At 43.8% G+C, this 12,325-nt stretch overlaps 1 pseudogene; it reads right to left on the reverse strand.

Moving 5' to 3' along the window:
• Positions 1-5,189: 5,189 nt before the first annotated feature.
• On the reverse strand, positions 5,190-5,904 carry LOC119259891 (RNA transcription, translation and transport factor protein-like; annotated as a pseudogene).
• Between the last annotated feature and the right edge of the window lie 6,421 nt (positions 5,905-12,325).

Below are 12,325 nucleotides of genomic sequence, written 5' to 3' on the forward strand. Positions count from 1 at the left end.
AGGTTCAGACTCTTCTACAGGGTGACCCCCTTCAGGGAGCTTTGTCCTCAGGAAGAGGAGGGAGGAGATCTGAAGAGGGGAGGGAGAAGAGGTGGAGTTTCCAAAGGACAGAATAGAAGCTGGAGAAACCATGGGCCTTTCCCTCTAGCCTCCTCCTTTTTGTTCTCCAGCTCCTCCTCCCTCTCCTTTGGATAATGCTGAGTCGAAGTTGCTTTTCGAAGAAGTTTTTTTCTCTTGGAACTGGTTGTTCTTTCAACGCTGCTTATCAGGGCCTTTGCAAATTGGGCCGAGCCAGCTCCGGGGATGCAGGTGGCAACAGCTTCAAGTTGCCCCACTCTGCACCCCATCTCTGCCCCAGCCTAGACCTTAAGTGTACAGATTCCTGTTCTGCAGCTCCACTGCTGAGGGACACTCTGGGAATGAGGACAGACAAGGGAAAACAAGATGCCACAGTGGGGTTGGGGTGGGGGAGTGCCAGGATGTTGTGATGCAGCTGGGGACAGGAGCTGGAACACAGTGGGTTCCCACAGCAAGGGGGTGAGGGCAATTAGAACCAGCTATGCCTGAACTCTGTCTTAGAAGAGGCAAAGGAGCCAGGTGGTGGGAGTAGAATGGCTGGCGACATATGATCAGAGGCAGGGTTGTGTGTTTGGGGAGGCAAACACCCACCAGGCCTGTACAGGCAGGGTTGATGGCAGAGAGGAGGCTGCCAATTCACATCAGCTTTCGGAGTCTGCATTCCCTTCCCTTCTCAGTTGCTCATTCTGGACATCCCTCTGGGCCAGCCTGGACAGAGGTCAAATTAGCCACCTTAGTTGATCCAGGGCCTGATCCCTCCCACCGCCCAACATTACTTACAGGAATTTATTTTTCTGAGTACTGCAGGCCTCTGATCAGAGGTGGCAACACATTTCTCACTCTCACCCCAGGAAACAGTGACCCCTAAGGAAGGTCAGTCCTGACTCACCCTGGTTTTGCAGTGAGCCCAGCGCTGTACATCACTGAGGAAGTGGGGGTTTCCACAGTGGGGGGCTGGACCCAGGGCAGGGGAGCAAAGAGGAGGAAGACCTACTAAATGCCCCTCCCAGGGGGAAGAAAGAGGGAGAATCTAGAATCCAGAGATGGAAGTGACCTACCTCAGAGAAGATGCAGTCCCACACAGTCTTTTGACAGAATGGAGGCCCGAGGAGAGTGAGCATGTGACAGCAAGGAGCTCAGGTCGCCCTCATTAAACCGGGACTGGGAGCCCAGGACACTCCCCACCACCTGGCGGGTTGTCCCCTAAAGTAAAGTCTAACGCCACTTGGGTCCAGGCGGGGGCGATGTCACCTTAGTTTTGGTTTGGCTGGGGCGGGGCAGGTAGGAAGGGAATCGGCATTCAGACCCTGGGGTCCGCCTGCAGAAGTGCCCCAGGCGCACACCCCCTGCCCCCCGGAGCCCCGCGTCGCCGCCTGCCCCCGTCTCCCCGCGCTCCCCTTGCTTCTCAGGAACTGCACGGTAACTCCCAGGAGTTACCTCTTAAAATTGTACTTTTTCTATGTACTCGGCTGAGGTTACCGGGGTTCGGGGTGGGGGTGGGGTGGGGGCGGCGGCGGAGAACTACAAGAAGGCTAGGACCCGATTTGCATTTTGACAGGGGATCGGATGACAGGTGCCAGGGGGGACTCTGGCGCGAGTTGGGGCGTGGAGATATTTCGTGCGCAGCCCTCGCCCACTCCCTCGGCAGCTACCAGTTAGCCCCAGGCCACCTGCAATTCATCGTCCGTGGAAAGAGCTAGAAGGTCAACGCTATCATGGTGGTTAGGAGTCCCCCGTTTGAGAAGCTGTTCCTGGGCCAAGCTAGGGGTCCCCACAAATCTCCCTCCCTCCCTGGTCAGACTGGAGAAGGAGCCGGCCTGGAGAGCTCCGGCGGGCCCGGCGCGGGCGCCCCTCCCGGGACTGCTCTGTCTCCGGGTCTCCCCGCGGGCCGGGCGCAGGGGGCCGCGGGGGTGGGGGGTACCCCACTGGAAGAGGCCCCCCGCCGGGTCGTTTAGGGGGTTGGGGGGCAGGTCCCACGCCAGGGTCGCTGTGCAGAGAAGGGGCAGCGGCTGTTCTCCGGGCTTGGGCGGTCTGGGGGCCTGGACAGCCCCGAGCCCCCCAGCAGGTCACAGAAGTCTTGGCCGCGCCGACGCTCCGCCAGTTCCATTGCGCTCGGGATCGTCGTTTACTCGACAGGCGCGGAGGGTCTGACAGTGCCGGGATCCAGAGTCCCTTGGTCAAAAGGCGTCCTGCTGCTGGCGACTGTGCAGTTGTCAGGCCCGGCCTGTTCCCTCCAGTTCCAGAACTGGTCGCTCCGGGAATTCTGGGCGGTTTCGGCACAGCCGTGGGAGTGGGGGGCGGAGGATGGATGCGTGCTGCGTCTGTGATTTTAGGGAATCCTTACTTTTCTCTTTGCTTGACATGTGCACAGTTAATATTTAATCTAAGCAAGTGTTCCTTTTTTAGGTTAAAAAATTTGGGGAGGGCCTCCCCGGGGGCGCAGCGGGTTGAGCGCCGCGCTGTGAAGCTGTCCACAGCCTCTGCAGCGCGGTTTAGATTCCTGGCCAGCCAGGGAGAAGCCCACATGGCGCGCAGACCTCCCCTGTCGCGCCCTCTGCGCCCCTCAGCAGTGCATTTTAGTCAGTCTGGCTGCTCTGCTCCCCGCTCTGTCTCTGGTGAATCCTCTCATCCTCCCGCACATCTGACCTGTACCCCGGTTCATGTATAAAAATAAATAAATCTTTAAAGAATATTCTGGGAAATATAAAATATAAAAAAAGAAGAAAAATTACAGCTCCAATATCGAACTACAATCACTCTTAACATTTTGGTTTTTTTATTTTGTATTTTTGTTTGGATGCTATACTTGTATTTTTATTATTAAATCTTTATCGTCATATTTCCTATTCAGGTTTAAAATTATGCTTTTAAATTTCTTATAACATGTCCTTCACTCTCACTTGCTGTCTGCATAATATTCTGCTCATTTTGCCCAATTTGTTCTCAATTAGTTGCGCATTTAGGTCTACTTTTTCATCTACATGGTGATTTCTAAATGGTATATAATTTCAATTTTTATTTCTTTGTTACTCTAACAGTTCTGAAAAAATGGTACAGTTTTTAAAGTAGACAGATTTTCACCATTTGCTTATAATTGTATAGCCCTGTGGTCTGAGAATGTAGCCTGTATTTATGCTTTTGGAAATTCATTGAGCTTTTTTGGTTAATGTTTAATTTTTAAATAACTTTAGGCATAGTAGAATGAATGATTGAATATAAAATTCTATTATAGTAGATCAAGTTTGGTAACATATACTATCCATACCTGCTATTGATCTGTTCATTTCCGAAAAATCTGTAAGCTTTCAAATTTGTTTAATATTTGACAATTTGTGTTTTACATATGTTATTTATTTTTAGATTTTTAAAAAACTTTATTGAGATACAGTGGACATATATATTGTGTAAGGTCAAGATCTACATCATGATTTGATATTTACACATACTGGGAAATGATTACTTTGATAGTTAACACATCCATCACCTCACATAGTTACACCTATGTGTATGTATTGAGAACATTTAAGATCTACTCTTTTAGCAACTTTGAGATAATATAACGCAGTATTATTATTATTTTAAAGATTTACTTATTTATGCATACAAGAACTGGGGTGTAAGCCAGAGGTGGGGGTGTTGAGAGGATTCACCAGAGAGAATGGGAAACAGAACAGAAACACACAGCTGAGGAGAGCAGCAGGCAAGGCAGGAGAGGTCTGCCGCTCCCTGTGGGTTGCTCCCTGGCCTGCCAGGATCCAACTTGTGCTGCAGTGGCTGGCTATAGCTTGTTAGTGTTGTCTTTAACCCCTGTGCCACCAGGGAGACCCAATATAATGCAGTATTATTAACTGTAGTCACCATGCTGGTGAATATATGCTGTCCTAGATCCCCAGAATTTATTTATTTTATAAATCGAGTTTGTACCCTTTGAGATTTTTATTTTCATATATTTTTTAAAGATTTATATATTTATGCACACAAGAGCTGGGGTACAGGCCAGAGGTGTTGGGGGGTGAGAGGATTCATCAGAGACAGAGTGGAAAACAGAACAGACTGATTGACTGAAATACACTGCTGAGGGGAGCAGCAGGCTAATCAGGAGAGATCTCCTGCGCCATGTGGGTCACCTCCCTGGCTGGGGATCAAACTTGTGCTGCAGTGGCTGCAGATAGCTTCATAGTGCTGAGTCTTAACCCCTTGCACCAACAGGGAGCCCCCTGTTAAGATAACTTAAAAATACACATTGGCATATACATGTCTTTATACATTTTGAAGCACTCCTTTGGTTTGGATTTTCAGAAGGAATTGGCCTTGAAAGCACATTGACCTTTTGAGGAGTTGATAAATGCACTTTTGGCTGCTGCATAGAGATGTTTGCTTCCCTGAACCCTGGTCCAAAGTAGGTATAAAAAGAACAAAAGCAAAAACAAGACAGGATAATTTAGAGAGAAGTAAGAAATGGGGATAATTTAAAATTTGCCGTGATTTTTTTTGACATTGACTTGACCTTTTCTATGTGATAATTAGTTGAAGATTTTGTTTTTGTATGAGATTCTGTTCTTCTATTTCTGACTTTTAACTTGAGGAATCTGATCTCTTTCAGCTCTTCTATTCTAGGAATTATATTTGTTTGTTTTACCAAAAAATACCTCATTGAAAAAGAAACCAAATCCAGCCCGCCAAACCGACTCCCTAGTGCTGCCCCAGACATTGAGCAGGCACAAAATTCTGTGGGGATTTTGGGCAGAGTGGTTCTTCTTCAACTTTTTTTCTTTTTGAGTGATTTTAGAGCAATTGGGCTGAAGGGCAGAGAAAAGTGACGTCTGTTGAGGTAGCATGATGTTCCTGGGATCCAAAGTTTCCCATTTTCATGTCCCTCCGATGAAGTGAGTGTGGTGGGGAGCAAGCGTAAGGTGTGGAGAGTTGGAATTCTTAGCTGTTTTTCTCACTTTCCCCAATTTGTTAGAGAAAAAGCAACGATGATAAATCTCAAGAACATATATCTGGGTTTCCTCCCTCGAAAATGTGACATTTGATTTTCAGATACATGCCAGAGTATACACAATTCCCACTGGTGCTAAGTAGGTGAGAAGCTGAAATTCAAAAAATGTTCATCTTCCAACTTCTTCCAGTCCATGGTTTGTTTTTGGGCGGGCAATACTTGCCTGAACAGCTAGTAGGGCTTGAATAATTTTTTGTCTGTAGTGCTCTGAGTTCTCTGTATGCAGTAGTTGTAGAATTTGAGCAACTTCAGCAAGAACTTTGTCAATGCCAAGAATATGCTCATCTAAAGCAACAGGTAAAGCCCTCTTTTGTTTGATTTGTTTTAGCAACGCATCTTGTGTCAAGTGCTCCTGGACCAAAATGCCAGTTGCCTTAATCATTACCAGATAATCATCCTGGCATTGGGTCTGAAGAAGGTTAGCCAAAACCATGACATCACCTTTAATATCAGGATTAGTTATATCCAAGTTGCTCAGTGGTTCTGCATTTTTAGCTGCATTGTTGACATTTTTTTGTATTATCAGATGCTGAGTCCTTGTATTTTTCAGCATTATTTCTACACTAACCGCTAAACCAAGAAGCCAGTCAATTGCTTCTTGTCAATCTTGAATCTTAAAAGGACAGTTAAATCTCTTAGCTACTCTTCAAAGAACTTGGGCGAGTCACCGCAGTGGATGTTTCTTATTACCTTTATCTTCAATCTTGTAGTGTCTGATTTTCTGGTCTTCAAGACAAACAGTTAAGTCTAAATTCTGATTCATCTTTGCAATTGAAGTTGGCAGCGTTGTGGTAGTTGAGGGTTGTCAGTTTATGTGGGAACATGGTCCCTGCTTCTTGCTCTGGTCTCCTGGGCTTTGACCAGGAGAGGGGAGGACAGAAGGAGCTAGTGGCACAGGCAGCCATAATTTGGCGAGGGCCCTTTGCTTTTTATCAGGATTAAGAAAGAAAAATGAGCCAGTTTGTCATAAGAAAGTGGTTCCATTCATTTAGAATGTTCCTTCAGTGCCCTTTTAATGTCGATTTTATCAGTAGAGATGATCCTTTCATTCTATTTTTAATTCGTGTCTTTTCTCTTTTTTTTCTTAGTTAACTTGATTTTAAATAAAAGGATATCTTCTAGTTTTATTGATTTTTAATTGTTTTAACTTTTATTGGTTTCTACTCTCTGATTTATTCCCTTCTGCTGCTTTGATTTTAAGTTGTTCTTCTTTCCCTCATTTCACAAGGTAGAAACTTAGCTTATTGGTTTAAAAATCTTCCTTAAAAAATACATGTATTTAATGCTGGAGGACCCATGTTGAGAAAGGGAAGGACTCTGTGAAAGCATGAAAGATGCACTCTTGTGGACCTGCACTTCCTGCCTGAGGGGCCCAGGGACCCACATACCAAGCGGTTTTGTTGAGGTCACAACATTGTTGTGCATTCCAGGGCTCCCTGGGCCCTGAGAAAGACAAAAGGGACTCCATAGATGCACAGGTCAGTCGCAATATGCATGGTACTTGCTAAGGAATGAGGGGTGATTTCTCTGTGATTCAACTGACTAATCGGATAATGTGTTAAGTTAAACTTAGGAAGAACTAGGATCATAGCGCTCAACAGAACTAAGATCACAATGGGACCCAAACTCATTTAATTCAGGACCTGGAAGCCAGAAATCTCTATTTCTTTTTCTTCTGAATTCTTCTCAGAAACAGGAAATTAAACGGAGAGAATGGCCTATTGTAATGATGCCCCAAAGCAATCAAGTTAATGAACAACACAAGAGCAAGAGAATAAATAATCTTATTTAACAATAAGTTCTTCTACAGTGTAGAAGAACTGAATAGATAGTTTTTCAAAGATGACATACAGAGGGCCAACAGGTACCTAAAAAGGTGCTCAGTATCACTGATCATCAGGGAAACACAAATCAAAACCTTAGTGAGCTGTCACCTCACACCTGTATGAATGGCTGTTATCAAGAAAGAAAAGAAACAAGAGTTGGCCCTTGTGCACTGTGGGTGGGACTGTAAATATGCAGCTAATATGGGAAAACAATATGTTGGTCCCCTAAGAAATTAAAAACAGAACCACCATATGATTCAGCAACTCCATTTCTGGATGTAAATCCCAAAGAAATGAAATCCTTATCTTGAAGTGATATCTGATTCCATGTTCATTGAAGCATTACTCACAGTAGTCAAGATATGGCTATGTGTTCATTAACTGATAAAGAAAATGTGATGTATGTGTGAGTCACATCATCTATACAGGTATATGCATAGCTATATAATTCAACCATAGAAAAGAAGAACATGCTGCTATTTGTGACAACATGAACTGACCCTGAGGACGTGAAAGTGAAACAAGTCAAAAGAGAAAGACATTCTAATATGTCACTAACATGTATCTAAAACAATGAACTCACTGATACAGATAACAGATTGTGGTTGCCAGAGTTGAGGGTGTGGGGGGTGGGGAAAATGCATAAAGGGGGTCAAAAGATATAAATTTCTAGTTGTAAGATAAATAAGTCCTGGGGATATTATGTACCACATGGTGACTGAAGTTAATAATATTGCATTGCATATTTGAAAGTTGCTAAGAAAGTATACCTACAAAATTCTCATCACAAGAAAAAAATTTAAGTATGTGAAATGATGAATGTTAACTAAATTTATTGTGGTGATTATTTTGCAATATATACGTGTATCAAATTATTATGTTCTATACTTTGACCTAAAACAATGTTACATGACAGGGCCTCCCCGGGTGGCACAGCGGTTGAGTGCTGGGCTGCTAAGCTGCCCGCAGCCTCTGCAGCACCGGTTTGATCCCCAGCTACCGGCGAGGGTCCCACATGGCGCACAGACCTCTCCTGTTGCCCGCTGCTCCACCCTGCAGTGTATTTTGTCAGTCTGCCTGCTCTGTTCTCCGCTCTAGCTCTGGTGAATTCTCTCACCTTCTTGCGCTTCTGACTGTACCCAGTGCTTGTATAAATAAATAAATAAATAAATAAATAAATAAATAATTAAAAAAAAAGTTACATGACAATTATATCTCAATAAAACTGGGAGGAGGGATACATAGGGTCACTAGCCCAGCATGACCCAGGCAGTCCAGATCTGCCACATGCCAGCTTCTACCCTAACTTTACTGGGCAACCTGCCCCGCAGCCTCTGAGTCTCCTCCACTCCAGGCTCACTTCTTCTCCACAACCAGTCTTTTTAACTGGTTCCTTTTTTTTTTTTTTTTTTTAAAGATTTATTTATTTATGCATTCAAGAGCTGTGGTACAGGCCAGAGATTTGGGGAGTGAGAGGATCCACCAGAGACCTAGTGGGGAACAGAACAGGTAGATTGACTGAAATACACTGCTGAGCAGAGCGCAGCAGGCTGGTGAGACAGGAGAGGTCTGCTGCACCATGTGGTCTGCTCCCTGGGGATCAAACTTGTGCTGCAGAGGCTGCGGATTGCTTCAGAGTGCAGTGCTTAACCCCTTTGCTCCACCAAGGAGGCCCTGTAACTGGTTCCTTTGACTTGGTTTGAAAGGATGATGAGCTTTTTTCTTTTTTTCCCAAATAATCATTTTTATCCAACTACACATATGGACATACGGATGGCAAATAAGTATATGAAAAGATGCTCCACATAATAAATATGCCATCAGGAAATGCAAATTAAAACAATGTGGAGATGCCCACTACACACCTTCTGCTGTTTTTCTCCAAACTCACATGTTTGTGGTGCTCTAAGATTTCAAGAAATGGCTGGGCTCTTTCTGGTGCTTGTGGAGAGTAGGGAAGGCATTGGAACCACCTGGGATGGAATCCTAGTTCTCTATTTCATTACATGCTGTGTGATTTCTATCATACCCCAGAGCCTCTCTGGACTTCAATTTCCTCACCTGTCAAAGAGGTCACAACGTTAGGTTTTTAGAAAGTGGATGAAAAGGAACACACTGCTCCCAGCATGGTGCTGGAGCCTGGGAAACACTCAACAAATGAGCTTTATCATTCTCATTCATCTTGTGGTGAGGAAATATGTGGGGTCTTGTCATACTAGGTGCAGGATGGGATGCAAGACAAGTTGGGGCCCCCTGCAGTGTGGCTGAAAGCAGGTGGAGGGATTGTTTTTAAGCCAAAGTAGACCCCAAAGTGGAACATCTCTTCGGGGCAAACCCCATCAGGACCCTTGGAAAATCACAGTTTCACTTTTAGCAAGAGCCTGCCAAAGTGGGGGAAAGCCCCACAGCAACCAAGCCCTTCCACAGGGAGAGCCCTCTTGAGAGGCCTGTGCCTGTTCTGTGCCCCTGCTTCCTACACCCTTCCCTTCCTAGTGCTTAATTCCTTAGCTCCATCCCATCTTGCCTTTTTTATTCTTTTGCTTTCCCCAGCTCTGCTGCTCTCTCATTTCAGAGGGCTGGTGCTGTCTTGGCCACGGCTTTCAGGTTCTGGATTGCCTGTTGGCCCCTGATCTGCTGAGGAGGAGCTTATGCCCAACAAACCCCAGAGGAGCTTCTCTTGCTGTTTCCCTGGTCAACTCTATGCAGTTCTCTGATTTCAAATCAGCAAGTCCTGATCAGTCCCCAGGTAGATGGCACAGTAAACCAGATACCCTACATAGGGTTTTGAGCTCCTGCCATGTTTCTGGCATAAGCTGTGTGTTTTAGTTTATGTATAAACACAGCAGGCAGATCTCTGTACCTCAAAGAAAGATGTTCCACTTGGGAAACAGTTGTGCATGCTGCATTCTTCCAAACCTCGATCCATGAAAGAAATATTTGATGAACTAGGCTTGATTAAAATTAAAAGCTTCTGCTCTACTAAGACACTGTCAAGAAATGAGAAGTTAAGCTATGACTGGGAGAAAATATTTGTAAAGACATGTGATAAAGGACAGTTATCCAAAGTAAACAAAGAGCGCTTAAAACTCAACAATAAGAAAATAAGCAACCTAATTTAAAAAATGGGCCAAAAATCTCAACAGATAGCTTATCAAAGGAGACATATGGATGGCAAATAAGCATATGAAAAGGTGCTCCACATAATAAATAAAAATGCAAATTAAAACAACGGTGGAGATGCCCGCTACACACCAATTAGAAAGACCAACATCCAAAACACTGACAACACCAAATGCTGATGAGGATCTGGAGCAAAGGAATGCTCATTGCTCACAAAAAATGGTACAACCACTTTGGAAAACAGTTTGCTGCTTTCTGCTATAGTAAATGTACTCTTCTCATATGACCCAGCAATCACACTCCATAGTATTTACCCAAACAAGTTGAAAACTTATGTCCATATAAACCTGCATACAGATGTTTATAGCAGTTTTATTCATAATCCCAAAGTGAAAGTAACCAAAATATCCTTCAGTAGGTGAAGGTATAAATCAACTAACTATAGTACATCCAAACAATGGCATATTATTCAGTAAAAAGAAATGGACTATCAAGCCATGAAGAGATACGGAGGAACCTCAAGCGTATATTACTGCGTGAAACAAGCCAATCCGAAGACTATGTACTGTGTAATTCCATGATATGACATTCTAGAAACGGTTCAACTACGGAGACAGTAAAATGATCAGTGTTTGCTAGGAGTTAGGATGGGAAGAATGAACAGGTGAGCACAGAGGCTGGTTAGGGCAGTGAAACCACTTTATGATACTGTAATTATTGTATCACCACACATCCATCCAAACCCATAGAATGTACAACACCAAGAATGAGCCTGTAATGCAAACTACAGATGTTGGGTAATAATAATTTGTCAGTGTACTTTTTTCGGTTGTAACAAACATACCACTCTGTTTGGGGACTTTGACAATCAGGGAGGTTACCCATGTGTGGGGGCAGTGAGTTTATGGGAAATCCCTCTACCTTCCTTTCAATTTTGCTATGAATCTCAAATCGCTCTTTGAAAACTGTCTTTTAAAAAATGTGGAAATCTTCCGTGATGAAATTATATCAACACTGAAAAAGTATTTCCCACCTTTAACCTAGCAGGGTAGAAAAGCAGTGATCCTAACGTGGGTAGTGAAAGTTGGGTAAACCTGCATGCTGCTGGCCCAGGAGGGCAGCAGCCTCTGAAATAAAAGAGCAGCAGGGGGGAAGGCAAAGAATAAAGAAGGCAAGATGGGATGGAGCCTGGTGGCTCAAGGGGTTAGGAAGCAACCTATGAAGCTGTCCGCAGCCACTGCAGCACGAATTTGATCCCAACTGGGCCAGGGAGCAACCCACATGGTGCAACAGGCCTCTCCTCACACTCCCTCTGCTCCCCTCAGCAGTGTATTTCAGTCAATCTGCCTGTTCTGTTCCCCACTCTGTCTCTGGTGAATCCTCTCACCACCCATACCTCTGGCCTGTACCCCAGCTCTTGTATGTATAAATAAATCTTAAAAAAAAAGAAAGAATTAAGCAATGGGAAGGGAAGAGTGTAGGAGACATGAGCACTGGGCAGGCATATTTGATATCAAATATTAAGAGCTATAAATGCATATACCCTTATGCTCAGTAATTACAATTTAAAAAATTTCTCCAGTGGGTATAGTCTTAGACTGGCATGATAGGAAATGAAAACAGAATTGTACTACCCTATACAGCGATGGAAATAACCAAAATGATCAGAAATAAAGGATTCCTTAAGTAAACTATGATCATGCATTCAATAAATGTTTAAGCATTAACATTATTAAGTGTTAAAATTTCAGAACAGTTGGGACAAGGAGAATGCTGATGGTGAACTTTATAAAGACAACACTCAGCATGATCAAAACTATGTAAAAATGTGTGAAAACATTAGAATAAAATACATCAAGATGCCTTTCCTTTTCTAGTTTCAAATTTCTCCACCATATATTACCACAACTTCTTACTTTTGCAGATGGAAGACTTAAAAATAATTTACTTCTCTTCTAGGGGAGCAATGCTTAGGCAAAACTTCCCTCTGCCCCAGAACCCACCTTCAGAACTGGACTTTTTTGTTTTGGGGAAGCAGAATCTAGCAGTGTGTGTTTCACTTTTTAGCCCACATTGTCTGTGCCGTTATTTTGTGTTGTCTCATAATTCTCCAGTTTAGTGTGCTTATATCTTTCTCCAAAACTACTTAAAATTAAAAAAAAATTGTGGTGAAATATACTAAACATAAAATTTACCATTTTAACTATTTTTTAAGGACAATTCAGTGGCATAAAGTACACTCACACTGCTGTTGTTGTAACTGTCACCCTCATCCATCTCCAGAACTTTTTTATCTTCC

This window comes from Talpa occidentalis, unplaced genomic scaffold (assembly GCF_014898055.3).
Source record: "Talpa occidentalis isolate TD23 unplaced genomic scaffold, MPIMG_talOcc4v2.1 talOcc4.5, whole genome shotgun sequence".
In the NCBI taxonomy this organism is placed as follows: Eukaryota; Metazoa; Chordata; class Mammalia; order Eulipotyphla; family Talpidae; genus Talpa; species Talpa occidentalis.